General features: G+C 49.8%; 1 protein-coding gene across 1 annotated transcript in view; it reads left to right on the forward strand.

Moving 5' to 3' along the window:
* The window catches only part of REEP1 (receptor accessory protein 1), a 107,363-nt gene that overhangs the window by 15,326 nt on the left and 75,262 nt on the right, over positions 1 to 16,775 (forward strand). The window lies entirely within an intron of this gene.

Below are 16,775 nucleotides of genomic sequence, written 5' to 3' on the forward strand. Positions count from 1 at the left end.
CAAATAAATAAATAACGTCCATTAATTGAGTCATCTTTGGCTGGCTGGAACTCTGTGTTCTAAGAGAATGCAGTCCGAGCCACTAAATAGAGATGGAACAAAAAAAATTAGTAAAATGAGACTGATTAGTCTGGGGCTCATTGTGATAAGTTTTTTATTTTTAACAAAAATGGTTAGGTGATGGTGATGATTATGGTACTTGTTAAATGCTTACTGTGTGTCAATTTGCTGAATAGTACTTTCCACTGTACTTTAGTACAGTGCTTTGCACACAGTAAGCGCTTACTAAACACGACTGAACGAATGAATGTCAAGCACCGTTCTAAGCGCTGGGATAGATACAGCTTAATCATGTTGGACACAGGCCCTGTCTCACATAGATCTCACAGGCTTAGTAGGAGGGAGGAGGATTCAATCCCCATTTTCCAGATGAGGTAACTGAGGCCCGGAGAAGTGAAATGACTTGCTCAAGGTCACACACCTGACAAGCGGCGGAGCCGGGATTAGAACCCAGGTCCTCTGGGTGCCAGGCCCGGGCTCCGTCCTCTAGACCAATCAATCAATCAATCAGTCGTATTTATTGAACGCTTACTGTGTGCAGAGCACTGTACTAAGCGCTTGGGAAGTACAAGTTGGCAACATATAGAGACAGTCCCTACCCAACAGTGGACCACCCTGCTTCTCTCCGCTAGACTGACTGACTGGGTGCTAGCTGATCTCTAGCTCCACTAAGGAATGAGGGATTGATAATAATAATAATAATAATAATAATAATGGTATTTGTTAAGCACTTACTATGTGCAAAGCACTGTTCTAAGCGCTGGGGAGGTTACAAGGTGATCAGGTTGTCCCACGGGGGGCTCACAGTTTTAATCCCCATTTTACAGATGAGGTAACTGAGGCACAGAGAAGTTAAGTGATTGATCAATCAGTCCTATTCGTTGAGCCCTTACGGTGTTTTCAGAGCAGAGTAGACTTGATTCCTCCCTTCAAGGAGTTTTCAGTCCGATAGGATGCGTAGTGGAAAGGGCGCGGAATAGAGAGTCAGAAGATCAGAGTTTTAATCTCAGCCCTGCCACTTGTCTGCTGTGTGACCTTGGGCAACTTCTCTAAGCCTCAGTTTCCTCATCTATGCAATAGGATCAAATGTCTGTTCTCCCTCCTACTTAGAATGTGAGGTTTCACGTAGGACAGGGCCTTTGTCCAGTCTGCTTTTATATTGTATCCACTGAAGCGCTTAGTATAGTATTTGGCCCAGAGGTTTTTTTTTTATCAAAACCCACAGTTGTCATCATCGTTATGAACTAGTGAGGAAGGCAGACACTAAAATCATATTCATTCATTCATTCAGCTGTACTGAGTGCTTATGTTGTGCAGAGCACTGTACTAAGCACTTGGGAAAGTACAATACAACAATAAAAGGTGACATTCCCTGCCCACAATGAGCTTGCAGTCTGGGGGTGGGGAGATGGACATCAATACAAATAAATAAAATGACAGATAATAATAATAATAATAATGGCATTTATTAAGTGCTTACTATGTGCAAAGCATTGTTTTAATCAATCAATCAATCGTATTTATTGAGCGCTTACTATGTGCAGATCACTGTACTGAGCGCTTGGGAAGTACAAATTGGCAACATATAGAGACAGTCCCTACCCAACAGTGGGCTCACAGTCTAAGCGCTGGAGAGGTTACAAGGAGATCAGGTTGTCTCATGGGGGGCTCACAGGCTTAATCCCCATTTTACAGATGAGGGAACTGAGGCACAGAGAAGCGAAGTGACTTGCCCAAAGTCACCCAGCTGACAATTGGCAGAGCTGGGATTCGAACCCATGACCCCTGACTCCAAATAATAATAATAATAATAATGATGGCATTTATTAAGCACTAACTATGTGCAAAGCCCGTGCTCTTTCCACTGAGCCACGCTACTTCTCTGTATGTACATATGTACGTAATGTAGATATGTACATGAGTGCAGTGGGGCTGGGCGGGGGGAAGAGCACAGGGAGTAAGTCATGGCGTGGAGAAGGAGTGGGAAATGAGGAAAAGTGGGGCTTAGTCTCGGAAAGCCTCTTGGAGGAGATGGGCCCTAAGTAAGGCTTTGAAGGGGGAGAATAATCGTCCGTCGGATAGGAGGAGGGAGGACGTTCCAGTCCAGAGGCAGGACGTGGGCCAGGAGTCGAGATAGGCGAGAGGGAGGCACGGTGAGAAGGTTAGCACGAAAGGAGCGAAGTGTGCGGCCTGGGATGTAGAAGGAGAGAAGCGAGGAGAGTTGGAGGGGGCAAGGGGATGGAGAGCTTTAAAGCCAATGGTGAAGAGTTTTTGTTTGATACAGAGGTGGATGGGCAACCACTGGTGTTTTTTGAGGAGGGGGGTGACCTGTCCTGAATGTTCATGCAGAAAAATGAACCGGGCAGCAGAGCAAAGAATGGACTGGAGTGGGGAGAGACAGGAGGCTGGCTGATTCAGTAATCCAGATGGCATAGGATGGGTCTAGGGGGGTCTGTTATCATTAGAGGGGCTGAGCCTCAGGTCCCTCATCTGCAAAATGGGCATTAAGACTGTAAGCCCCATGTGGGACAAGGACAGTGTCCAGCCTGATTAGCTTGTATCTACCCTAGTGCTTAGTACAGTGCCTGGCATATGTATATCTATGTATATATATATATCCTGTATATATGTATATATGTTTGTACATATTTATTACTCTATTTATTTATTTTACTTGTACATAGCTATTCTATTTATTTTATTTTGTTAGTATGTTTGGTTTTGTTCTCTGTTTCCCCCTTTTAGACCGTGAGCCCACTGTTGGGTAGGGACTGTCTCTATATGTTGCCAATTTGTACTTCCCAAGCGCTTAGTACAGTGCTCTGCACATAGTAAGCGCTCAATAAATACGATTGATGGTGATGATGATGGCACATGGTAAGTGCTTAAGAAATACCATAAAAAAGAAGGAAAAAGTTGATGCGGGCAACCCTCTTGATCGCTGCCTCCGTCACCAAAACCAAAGGCCCTCGTGGATCAAAGTAAATAGGATGATAAACCAGTACAACCACCCAGATTATATATCTGTTTTATCAGCATATTATTTGAAAAGATGACTGGTATCTGTTTACAGTCCTCACGTTTATTCAGGACAACACTACTACCGAACATTTGGGTGCTTAAACGATTCATCCTCTACTCTTCCCGTCCCTGCCTAACTCGCTTATCTGTGCGTCCGGTGGAAGGGCTGGCAGTAACAACTATCGGTGACGATGGTGGTGACCTTGGTGACGTTGATAATCCGAGCCAATGAGCCAGCCCAAGCGCTCCTCTAGGCCTTTTCCCGTGCTCTGGAAGTCTCTCCGCCGTCTTAGGAGCCTGCCCGGTCCTCCTTCGGAGTTGTTTTGCGGAATGCCTTCCGTCCCGTCTGTCACCCCTGGGCATTTGCTGTTATCCCCCACTCTCAACCCCATAGCACTGATGCACGTGTCTTTAAATTTGGTGTTATAAATGATTTACTTTTATGAATGTCTCTCTCAGCTTTTAATAATAATAACGGTGGTATTTGCTAAGCGCTTACTATATGCCAGGGACTGTACTAAGCGCTGGGGGGAATACAAGCAAATTGGTTGGACATCTGGAGTTCACAGTCTCAATCCTCATTTTGCAGGCGAGGTAACTGAGGCCCAGAGAAGTGAAGTGACTTACCCGAAGTCACACAGCAGACAAGAGGTGGAGTGGGGATTTTTAAAAAGTGGCATTTATTAAGCGCTTACTATGCGCTGTTGTAAGCACTGATTAGAACCCATGACCTTCTCTCCACAGTCACCCCCAGCCCCCTGGCCATTCTCTCTCTCTCCAGCCACTCTGGCCCCCAAACCGCAGGCACGCTCTGTGAGGGTATCCACAGAGAGAAGGCCCATTTGGGGGGTGAGGGTGGTGGTAGAGAGAGTGCCCATGGGGGGTTAGAGGTGAGGGGGTCTGCAGAGAGAATGCCCAGTTTGGGGGGTGAGGGGGGCTGCAAAGAGGATGCCCATGGGGGGTGAGGGTGGCTGCTGAGAGGATGCCCATGGGGCATGAGGGTCGCTGCTGAGAGGATGCCCATGGGGGGTGAGGGTGGCTGCTGAGAGGATGCCCATGGGGGTTGGGGGCTGAGGGTGATTGTAGAGCGAGTGCCCATTTTGAGGGGGTTGGGGGTGAGGGTGTCTGCAGAGAGAAGGCCCATTTGAGGGGTGAGGGTGATGGTAGAGAGAGTGCCCATGGGGGATTAGAGGTGAGGGGGTCTGCAGAGAGAAGGCCCATGGGGGCTTGGGGGGGGTGAGTGTGGCTGCAGAGAGGATGCCCATGGGGGGTTGGGGGGGTGAGGGTGACTGTAGAGAGAGTGCCCATTTGGGGGGTTGGGGGTGAGGGGGTCTGCAGAGAGGATGCCCATAGGGGGTTGAGGGGGGGTGAGGGTGACTGTAGAGAGAGTGCCCATTTTGGGGGTTGGGGGTGAGGGTGTCTGCAGAGAGGATGCCCATGGGGGGTTGGGGGGGGTGAGGGTGACTGTAGAGAGAGTGCCCATTTGGGGGGTTGGGGGGGAGGGTGTCTGCAGAGAGGATGCCCATTTGGGGGGTTGGGGGTGAGGGTGTCTGCAGAGAGGATGCCCATGGGGGGTTGGGGGTTGAGGGTGACTGTGGAGAGAGTGCCCATTTCGGGGGTTGGGGGTGAGGGTGTCTGCAGAGAGGATGCCCATGGGGGGTTGGGGGGGTGAGGGTGACTGTAGAGAGAGTGCCCATTTGGGGGGTTGGGGGGGAGGGTGTCTGCAGAGAGGATGCCCATGGGGGGGTTGGGGGGGTGAGGGTGACTGTAGAGAGAGTGCCCATTTGGGGGGTTGGGGGTGAAGGTGTCTGCAGAGAGGATGCCCATTTCGGGGGTTGGGGGTGAGGGTGTCTGCAGAGAGGATGCCCATGGGGGGTTGGGGGGGTGAGGGTGACTGTAGAGAGAGTGCCCATTTCGGGGGTTGGGGGTGAGGGTGTCTGCAGAGAGGATGCCCATGGGGGGTTGGGGGGGCAGTGAGGGTGACTGTAGAGAGAGTGCCCATTTCGGGGGTTGGGGGTGAGGGTGTGTGCAGAGAGAATGCCCGGGGGGTGAGGGGGTGTGCAGAGAGCCTGCCCATGGGCGGGGCGAAGGTGGTCCTTGCCCGGGGGTGACCCAGTGGGAGCGGCCTGGGGGCGGGCGAGGGGGCGGGCCCGGATCGGCCCGGCCCGAGGAGCCCCACGGCCCGAGGAGCCCGACGACCAAAGCCACACCGCCAGCGGGCACCGGGCACCGACGGGCACCGGGCACCGAGCGCCAACGGGCACCGAGCGCCGCCGGCGCGGGGGGCGGGCACAGCCCAGCACGCACCCGCTGCGGGAGCTGCGCGAACCGCAGAGGAGCTGCAGGGGCTGCACAGGAGCTGCACAGGAGCTGCGGAGGAGCTGCAGAGGAGCTGCAGGAGCGTCCTCGGCGGCCCCTGCTCCTCGCCCCCCGCCATGGTTTCCTGGATCATCTCCAGGCTGGTCGTGTGAGTAGACGGGCCGGGGGGCGGGGGGCTCCGGGGCCCCTCTTCCCGGCCCCCGGGGGGACACCCCGCCCCGCAGCGCCGGGAGCCGGGGGCCAGGGCCCCGGGGACAAGACTGGGGGATGCAGGAGAGTGTGTGTGTGTGTGTGTGTGTCGGGGGGGCCGGCCTGGGTTTGGGGGTCGGGGGTCTGCCCCCGGGGACGGGCTGAGGCCGGGGGGGAGATGGAGGGAGGATGGGTGGGTGGGTGGGTGGATGATGGATGGATTGGTGGGTGGGTGGGTGGGGGATGGATGGATGATGGGTGGATGGGTGGGTGGATGGAGGATGGGTGGATGGATGGATGGATGATGGATGGGTGGGTGGCTGGCTGGATGGATGATTCATGGATGGATGGATGATGGATGGGTGGGTGGGTGGGTGGATGGATGGATGGGTGTTTTTGGCCGGGTATTTTCCTAACCCCTTTGTGGATTCCCCCGGATTTCCGCAGAGGCCTGGTGTGACACCAGCCCCGGGAGGCAGGAGCAAGGAGGGAAAAAGAATAACAATAACGGTATCTGTTAAGCGCAGTAGCAATAATAATGGTATTTGGTAAGCGCCGACCATGTGCCGTGCACCGTTCCAATGTCAGCAGGTAGATTTTTCCCACGTCCTCGCTCTCCACCATTCCCGGTTTAATCACTCCGAGACATGGGGATGGGGCGTGTGTTGCAGGGGGATGGAGGGAGAAGGTGCTTCTGGAATCATCAGGTCATCAGGGAGTCCCACTTGGGGCTCCCAGATGGGGAAGGAACGGCGAAATGAGTCCCACCCCCCACCCCCCCGGTGGAACAGTGCTTTGCACATAGTAAACGCCTAGCAAACACCACCATCATTATTATTAGGAGCAATACTTGGGTTTGAGCCCCTCCAGGAGGAGGAGACCGTAAGCCCCGTGTGGGCGGGGATGGTCCTTCTTTATTGTTGAATGGTGCTTTCCAAGCGCTTAGTACAGTGCCCTGCACGCAGTAAGCGCTCAATCAGTACGATTGAATGAATGAGGAGGAGGAAGGAGGAGCAGGAATCGCCCGAGACCCTGAGCACCTTACAGGGTCCCGGGGCACGGATGGAGGAAGGGGGGAGCCCCCCCCCCCCACCGAGATCTGGTTTGAAGAAGGATAATCATTATCGCCTCTTTATTGCGACAGCAAAGTCAGGACGCCCCCCCCTCCTCTCCTTGTCCTCGTCCTCCTGTGTGCAAGGGATTTGGGCGTCTCCTGGTTCCCTTCCAACACCGTCCAGTTTGCAGTGGCTTTTCCCAACCCAGTGGCTGCTTGCAGGAATGTCTAAGAATTGCCTGCCCAGTGATAAACACACACACACACACACACACACACCACCACCACCACCACCACCACCACAGACGGACCCACAAATACACACACACCGAGACACAGAGCCACATGTAGACACACAGACACAGGACTGTGAGCCCGTTATTGGGTAGGGACTGTCTCTACCTGTTGCCAAATTGTACTTTCCAAGCGCTTAGTACAGTGCTATGCACACAGTAAGCGCTCAGTAAGCACTCAATTGGGCAGATCCCTTCTCTGTGCCTCAGTTACCTCATCTTTAAAATGGGGATTAAGACTGTAAGCCTCACGTGGGACAACCTGATGACCTTGTATCTCCCCCAGCGCTTAGAACAGTGCATGGCACATAGTAAGTGCTTAACAAATATCATTATTATTATTATTAATGAATAATAATCCCCCCCTTCTCTACATGTCTCCCCCTTCTAGACTGGGAGCCCACTGTTGGGTAGGGACCGTCTCTATATGTTGCCAACTGGTACTTCCCAAGCGCATAGTACAGTGCTCTGCACACAGTAAGCGCTCAATAAATACGATTGAATGAATGAATACGATTCATTCATTCAGCGATACTTATTGAGCACTGTACCGAGTGCTTTGGAAATACAAATTGCCAACATATAGAGTCGGTCCCTATCCAACAATGGGGTCACAGTCTAGAAAGGGGAGGCAGACAACAAAACAAACCAAGTAGACAGGTGATTGACTGAATTGAATGAAATAGACACATGCACACACCGAGGCACACAGACACGGAAGCACCCAGTCTCACACAAACATACAAACAGACTCACACCCAGAGCCACACAGACAGACCCACTGTAAAGCGCGGATCCAGGATGGGAGGGGCCGGAATGGCGACAGAGGCCCGTGCCAAGTCCCTTCACGGCTGGGCAGGTTGAAAAGAGAGAGGAATTCGCTTTTAGAAATGGCCCTCTCCGCCGGGTTCATTTGACCGGCTCTGCATCTTCCAGGGTCCTGCGACCCGAGGGACCACAACTCAGTGGCAAACCCGTCAACTGAAACCCCGGAGGCCGGCCTGCCAAAAGCCGGCTGCCTTTCCTTTGTTCGGAGGAGATGTGCCATGAACTCTAATGATATCAGCAAGTAGATTTTTCCCACGTCCTCGCGCTCCACCATTCCCGGTTTAATCATTCCAAGACACGGGGATGGGGCGTGTGGTGCAGGGGGATGGAGGGAGAAGGTGCTTCTGGAATCATCAAGCCTCTTTTCTGCGTTTCTAGACCGAGAGAGGCCGGGCCCTTCCCTTTAAGGCCCCAAGTCATTTGATCCGGGCCCGCCTGCAGCTGTTGCGCTTTTATTCCGGGGAAGCACGTTAAATATTTAAAAGATTTCATAAGGCCCGTAGAACCCTGCGCCCCAAACGTGATGAATAATCCAGCGAGCAGCGCGGCCTGACTTTTTCCTCACGTCTGACGCAAGATGGGCTCGTCGTCACCCTCCGCCCCACCCCGTGGCGTCGATTTTCGGCCACCGGCGAGCTTTCCGTAATCGGGGAGTGACTTGGTGAGGGTCAGTGGAATCTGCAGTGTGAGCTGGGTTTAATTTAACCTGCGCAGGGATTCTCTCTCTTTCCTTCCCCTCCCGGAGTCCGGCGACGCCGGGCTACTGGCCGCATTTGATCTCTGAAACATTCGGGTGTGGGGGACATGTGATAGTCTTGACCGTCCTGCTGGCTTCCTCCAAAGGTCAGGCTGGCGGGAGGGCAGTGCATTAAAGGGGTCTTTTTGGGGGGGGAACCGCACTATGGTGGAAAAGAAGACATTCTCTAGCCGCGGTTCAAAACACCCACATGAGACATCATTTATCGAATCACTCCGGGGCATCCAGGAGTGACGATAAGAATAATAACTGTGGTATCTGTTAAGCGCTTACTATGTGCCAGGCAGTGTAGAAAGCGTTGGGAGCATGACAAGCAAATTGGGTTGGACGCAGTCCCTGTCCCAACGTGGGGCTCACCGTCTTAACCCCCATATTACAGAAGAGGCCCAGAGAAGTGAAGTGACTTGCCCAGGGTTTCACAGCAGACAAGTGGCGGAGTGGGATTAGAACCCGTGACCTTCCTACTCCCAGGCCCGGGCTCTATCTTCTACTCCTCAGAACCGTCCCAGGCATTGTGCGGTTACCATGGAAGAAGACACGTAGAGAAGCGGCGTGGCTCAGTGGAAAGAGCCCGGGCTTTGGAGTCAGAGGTCATGGGTTCAAATCCTGGCTCCGCCACTTGTCAGCTGTGTGGCTTTGGGCAAGTCACTTAACTTCTCTGGGCCTCAGTTCCCTCATCGGTAAAATGGGGGTGAAGACTGTGAGCCCCCCGTGGGACAAGCTGATCACCTTGTAACCTCCCCAGTGCTTAGAACAGCGCTTTGCACATAGTAAGTGCTTAATAAATGCTATCCAAAAAAAAAAAAGAGCTCGGGCCCGGGAGTCAGAGGACATGGGTTCCAGTTCCAGCTCCGCCACTTGTCTCCTGTGTGACTTTGGGCAAGTCACCTTATTTCTTGGTGCCTCAGTTCCCTCCTCTGTCAAATGGGGATTCAATCCCTGTCATCCCTTCAACTTGACGGTGAGTCCCGTGTGGGACCTGATGATAATAATGATGGCATTTGTTAAGCGCTTACTATGTGCGCAGCACTGTTCTAAGCTCTTGGCGGGGAGATACATATATATATATATATATATATGAGTGGGGATTAAGGTGGTGAGACAGACACATGGATTGCTTCCAACCGGATTTGCTTGTATCTACCCCTGTGCCTAGTTCAGTGGCTGACACATAGTAAGCGCTTAACAAATGCCATTAAAACAGTAGCGATTTTAGTTTATCTTAATGTTTTCCCGACGATCTCTCTGCCACTGGGAGTTCTTTCCCAGGATGTTATGGGACGGGGAAGGAAGATCGGCGGGATTCAGGACAGGAGGGAGACCGATCCAGGCTAGCCCCGGAGCTGGTGGTGATCAAGGTGATTGTGCTTCCCAGGTGATTTGGGTCTCTGAGATGTTGTTTCCTTTAGACCGTGTGTCTCCAGTTTATTTCTACTGGCCTTTCTGTTTGGTTCCTCAGCCGATGCTGGGGATCTTCCCGACCTTCCTATTAGCTCCAGGAAACAGTGGATACAAGGTGGGTGAGAGGGGTGGGAAGTAAGGTCACCTAGGCCAATCCCCTGCCTTCGTGAAGGACCGCACCCAAGCCGATCCGGGAGACGCTCCGGCCCCTCTCCATCATCATCATCATCAATCGTATTTATTGAGCGCTTACTGTGTGCAGAGCACTGTACTGAGCGCTTGGGAAGTACAAATTGGCAACGTATAGGGACAGTCCCTACCCAACAGTGGGCTCACAGACTAAAAGATTAAGGTGGGGATTAGACACATGGATTGGGTCCAACCGGATTTGCCTGTGCCTAGTTCAGTGCCTGAAACAGAGTAAGCGCTTAACAAATGCCATTAAAACAGTAGTGATTTTAGTTCTCGATCACTTGTCCCGCTTCCTGCCGGGGTTTTTGTGTCTAGCTTAAAACCCTCAGATTGCCGCTTAGAATGATTTTTTTTTTCCTGTCTATCCTTCACCCTTAATGTAGCGGCTTGGCTTAGTGGAAAGAGCATGGGTTTGGGAGTCAGAGGTCGTGGGTTCTAATCCCGGCTCTGCCACTGTCAGCTGTGTGACGTGGGGCAGGTCACTTCACTTCTCTGGGCCTCAGTGACCTCATCTGTAAACTGGGATTGAAGACTGTGAGCCCCACGTGGGACAACCTGATCACCCTGTAACTTCCCCAGCGCTTAGAACAGTGCTTTGCACATAGTAAGCGCTTAATAAATGCCATTATTATTATTATTCAAGCGCTTAGTACAGTGCTCTGCACACAGTCAGTGCTCAATAAATACGATTGATTGATTGATTGATTAATAAATGCCATCATTATTATTACATAATAATATATGTTGCCAACTTGTACTTCCCAAGCGCTTAGTACAGTGCTCTGCACACAGCAAGTGCTCAATAAATACGATTGATTGATTGATTATATATCACGTGGGACAACCTGGTCACCTTGTATCCCCCCCCAGTGCTTGGAACAGTGCCTTGTGCATAGTAAGCGCTTAACAAATACCATCATCATCATCATTATTATAATAATACAACAGCAGAAACATTTCTGCCCGTAATGAGTTCACAGTCTAGAGATGAGCTATCTAAATAAATAAATTGCGGATATGTACCCAAGTGCTGTGGGGCTCTGGTAGGGTGAGAAGCGCTTGGATCTATACCTCTAAGCACTTGGATACACTCACCTCAGCCCCACAGCACTTACGTACCCGCCCTTATGCTCTGTAGCTTCCCATACCTGTAATTGATTTTGATTTCTGCCTCCGCATTAGACCGTAAGCTCTTTATAAGCAGGAATGGTGTCTACCAACTCTGTTGTCTACGTCCAAGCGCTTAGTACAGTGCCGTGCCCACGGTGCTGCAATGCCCTGACACTCCACCCTCCTTTCTCTTTTGTAAGCCCTTTCCTCCTCCAGAAATTCCCCCTTAAGCCGGCCAAATTATGCCCCTCTCCCCTTTCAGATCCTCCATCTTCAAGGCCCTGCTGAGAGCTCACCTCCTCCAGGAGGCCTTCCCAGACTGAGCCCCTTCCTTCCTCTCCCCCTCGTCCCCCTCTCCATCCCCCCATCTTACCTCCTTCCCTTCCCCACAGCACCTGTATGTATGTATATATGTTTGTACATATTTATTACTCTATTTATTTTACTTGTACATATCTATTCTATTTATTTTATTTTGTTAGTATGTTTGGTTTTGTTCTCTGTCTCCCCCTTTTAGACTGTGAGCCCACTGTTGGGTAGGGACTGTCTCTATGTGTTGCCAATTTGTACTTCCCAAGCGCTAGTACAGTGCTCTGCACATAGTAAGCGCTCAATAAATACGATTGACGATGATGATGATGATGATCTTCTCTCTGGTCGTGTTTTCCCTGTGTATCAGTTTTGTTTTTGTTATTTGCATTCTTGTTTTCCCTTCTGGGCTATCTTGAGTTTGCTTGTAGATTGCAAGCGCCTTGAAGGCAGCAACTTGGTCTTCTTGTATTGTAAACTCATGGGCGGGGACTGTATTATTATATTGCACTATATTGTACTCTCCCAAATTGTTTGGTACAGCGTTCTGTCCCCAGTAAGTTCTTAATTAAATATAATTGATTGATTGTATTGTCCTCTCTCAAGTGCAGGAAGTGGGAAGCGCTGCGGTCCGGCAGATTTGAAGGGGAAGGGGGTTTCCAGACTGTCCGCTCGATGTGGGCAGGGAACGCATCTACCAACTCTGTCGTATTGTACTCTCCCAAGCGCTTAGTACAGTACAAATACCGTACCATATCCCCTTCTAGACTGTGAGCCCGCTGTTGGGTAGGGACCGTCTCTATGTGTTGCCGACTTGTACTTCCCAAGTGCTTAGTACAGCGCTCTGCACACGGTAAGCACTCAGTAAATGCCATCGATCATCTACTTTCAATCAATCGCGTGCCTTGAGCGCTTACTATGTGCAGAACACTGTACTGAGCGCTAGCAGTGTGGCTTAGTGAATAGAGCGTGAGCCTGGTAGTCCTATGGACCTGGATTCTAATCCTGGCTTTACCATTTGTCTGCCCTGTGACCTTGGGCAAGATACTTCAGAGGTAGTGGGTTCTAATCCTGGCTCTGCCACTTGTCAGCTGGGTGACTTCGGGCAAGTCACTTCACTTCTCTGGGCCTCAGTTCCCTCATCTGTAAAATGGGGATTAAGACCGTGAGCCCCCGTGGGACAACCTGATCACCTTGTAACCTCCCCAGCGCTTAGAACAGTGCTTTGCACATAGTAAGCGCTTAATAAATGCCATTATTATTATTATCATCTGTAATATCACCTGTATATATGTATATATGTTTGTACATATTTGGCCTTCCCAGACTGAGCCCCTTCCTTCCTCTTCCCCTCGTCCCCCTCTCCATCCCCCCATCTTACCTCCTTCCCTTCCCCACAGCACCTGTATATACGTATATATGCTTGTACATATTACTCTATTTATTTATTTATTTTGCTTGTACATATCTATTCTATTTATTTTACTTTGTTAGTATGTTTGGTTTTGTCTCCCCCTTTTAGACTGTGAGCCCACTGTTGGGTAGAGACTGTCTCTATATGTTGCCAATTTGTACTTCCCAAGCGCTTAGTACAGTGCTCTGCACACAGTAAGCGCTCAATAAATACAATTGATGATGATGATTACTCATTTATTTATTTATTTATTTTACTTGTACATATCTATTCTATTTATTTTATTTTGTTAGTATGTTTGGTTTTGTCTCCCCCTTTTAGACTGTGAACCCACTGTTGGGTAGGGACTGTCTCTATATGTTGCCAACTTGTACTTCCCAAGCGCTTGGTACAGTGCTCTGCACACAGTAAGCGCTCAATAAATACGATTGATTGATTGATTGATTAATATGAGGATTAAGACTGTGAGCCCCACGTGGGACAGGGGCCGCGTCTGACCTGATGACCTTGTAATCTATCAGTGCTTGGCACTCAGTAAGTGCTTAATAATAATAATTATGAAATGGTATTTGATCTTTCATTCAATCGTATTTACTGAGCGTTTACTGTGTGCAGAGCACTGTACCAAGTGCTTGGGAAGTACAAGTTGGCAACGTACTTGTTAAGTGCTTACTGTGTGCCAAGCACTGTTCTAAGCGCTGGGATAGATACAAGGTAATCAGGTTGTCTCACATGGGGCTCACAGACTCCCAGGCATCCCCCTTTTACAGATGAGGTAACTGAAGCACAGAGCAGCAAGTGACTTGCCCAAAGTCACACAGCTGATTAGGGGCAGAGTCAGGATTAGAACCCATGACCTCTGACTCCCAAGCCCAGACTCTTTCCACTAAGCCACGCTTCTTGGACCATCTCTATATGTTGCCGACTTGTACTTCCCAAGTGCTTAGTACAGTGCTCTGCATGCAGTAAGCGCTCAATCAATCAATCGTATTTATTGAGCGCTTACTGTGTGCAGAGCACTGTACTAAGCGCTTGGGAAGTACAAGTTGGCAACACATCATCATCATCAATCGTATTTATTGAGCGCTTACTATGTGCAGAGCACTGTACTAAGCGCTTGGGAAGTATAAATTGGCAACATATAGAGACAGTCCCTACCCAACAGTGGGCTTACAGTCTAAAAGTGGGGGAATAAATAATAATAATAATAATGGCATTTATTAAGCACTTACTATGTGCAAAGCACTGTTCTAAGCGCTGGGGGAGGTTACAAGGTGATCAGGTTGTCCCACGGGGGGCTCACAGTCTTAATCCCCATTTTCCAGATGAGGGAACTGAGGCCCAGAGAAGTTAAGTGACTTGCCCAAAGTCACCCAGCTGACAATTGGCGGAGCCGGGATTCGAACCCCTGACCTCTGACTCCAAAGCCCGGGCTCTTTCCACTGATCCACGCTGCTTCTCTCTGAGCTACGCTGCTTCTCATAAATATGACTGAATGATTGAATACACAATTATCTTTGATTATTGGGAGAGAACAGTATGACAGTGTAACAGACACGTTCCCCGCCCACAACGGTATTTATTTTATTAGTGAGGTGTATAGAGCTATAATTCTATTTGTTTTGATGCTGTTGATGCCTGTCCTCATGTTTTGTTGTCTGTCTCCCCCTTCTAGACTGTGAGCCCGTTGCTGGGCAGGGACCGTCTCTATCCGTTGCCGATTTGTCCTTCCCAAGCGCTTAGTCATCATCATCATCATCATCAATCGTATTTATTGAGCGCTTACTACGTGCAGAGCACTGCACTAAGCGCTTGGGAAGTACAAATTGGCAACATATAGAGACAGTCCCTACCCAACAGTGGGCTCACAGTCTAAAAGGGGGAGACAGAGAACAAAACCAAATATACTAACAAAATAAAATTAATAGAATAGCTGTGTACTAGTAAAATAAATAAATAGAGTAATAAATATGTACAAACATATATAGTCCAGTGCTCTGCACACAGTAAGCGCTCAATAAATACGATTGAATGAGTGAATGAGCTTCCAGTGTACTTCCACCATCTCCTGACTCTCTCTTACAACAGCGTCAGCCGTCTTTATTTTCTCTGCCCTCTCTTTCTCTCTCCCTTGGGCCCTGCCTCTCCTGTGGCTGCTCAGCCGTCTCCGGGAGCCGGGCACTCCAGGCTTTTATGGATTTTGAACGATACAATTACAAGAAGAAATGCAGGGGAAAGAGGATTAAACTGGGGTGGCCTTGCTGGAGTGATAAAGCGCTCTGCACATAGTAAGCGCTCAGTAAATACGATTGATGATGATGATAAAGAGTCTGAAAGCCATTCCTTTCAGCTGGACATGACGCGCTGCTTCTGCGATGGTCGTTCCGTTTATTGTTTCTGCCCTGAGTGTCTCAGCGGTGACTTGCACAGAATAAGCTTTTAAGAACGCCCGTCTATTTTTTATTTATGGTATTTGTTAATAATAATAATAAGAATGGTATTTGTTAAGCGCTTACTGCGTGCAAAGCACTGTTCTAAGCACTGGGGAGGTTACAAGGTGATCAGGTTGTCCCACGTGGGGCTCGCAGTCTTCATCCCCGTTTTACAGATGAGGGAACTGAGGCCCAGAGAAGTTAAGTGACTTGCCCAAAGTCACACAGCTGACAGTTGGCGGAGCCGGGATTTGAACCCATGACCTCTGACTCCAAAGCCCGGGCTCTTTCCACTGAGCCATGCTGCTTCTCTATAAATACTCAATAAATATGATTGAATGAAAATGGGCACCTGGCGGGGGGGGCTGCTGCTGATGCAGTTGGTGCCCATTATAATAATAATAATTGTGGCATTTGGTAAGCGCTTACTATGTCATCATCATCAATCGTATTTATTGAGCGCTTACTATGTGCAGAGCACTGTACTAAGCGCTTGGGAAGTACAAATTGGCAACATATAGAGACAGTCCCTACCCAACAGTGGGCTCAGCACTGGGGTGGATGCAAGGTAATCAGGTTGGACACAGTCCCTGTCCCACAGAGGGCTCACAGCCTTAATCCCCATACTACAGATAGAGTAACTGAGGTCCAGAGAAGTGAGGCGACTCGCCCAAGGTCACACAGCCGACAAGTGGCGGAGCCGGGATTAGAACCCAGGTCCTCCCGACTCCCAGGCTGTAGCCACTCGGTCTTAAGTCTCCCGTTATTAAAGCGGCTCGGAATTCAGGAGCAGAAGAATTTTTGATTTGCTGAATCTGGAAGGTACCCAATTCCCCAAAGCGCTGCGAGTCTTTTCGACTGTGAGCCCACTGTTGGGTAAGGACCGTCTCTATATGTTGCCAATTTGTACTTCCCGAGCGCTTAGTACAGTGCTCTGCACATAGTAAGCGCTCAATAAATACGATTGATGATGATGATGAGTCAGGTGACTTGCCCCGTAAAAATCTGCCAAGGGCATTAGAGTGGGCTAGGCCAGAGGGGAAGCATTTTAGGGCTGCTTCTACTTTCCTTCATTTCCCCCTGGGGTGTCTTCTCCCACTCTTCTTCTCCCCCTCCTGCCCCCCTACATTCATTCATCCGTTCAATCGTATTTATTGAGCGCTTACTGTGTGCAGAGCACTGTACTAAGCGCTTGGGAAGTACAAGTTAGCAACATAGAGAGACAGCCCCTACCGAACGGCGGGCTCACAGTCTAGAAGGGGAAGACGGACAACAAAACATCTTAACAAAATAGAATAAATATGTACAAATAAATAAATAGAGTTATAAATACGCACAAACATATATACATATATTATTGTGACTTAGTGGACTTATTGACTTATTATGACTTAGT

Source organism: Tachyglossus aculeatus, chromosome 10, assembly GCF_015852505.1.
Source record: "Tachyglossus aculeatus isolate mTacAcu1 chromosome 10, mTacAcu1.pri, whole genome shotgun sequence".
Lineage (NCBI taxonomy): Eukaryota > Metazoa > Chordata > Mammalia > Monotremata > Tachyglossidae > Tachyglossus > Tachyglossus aculeatus.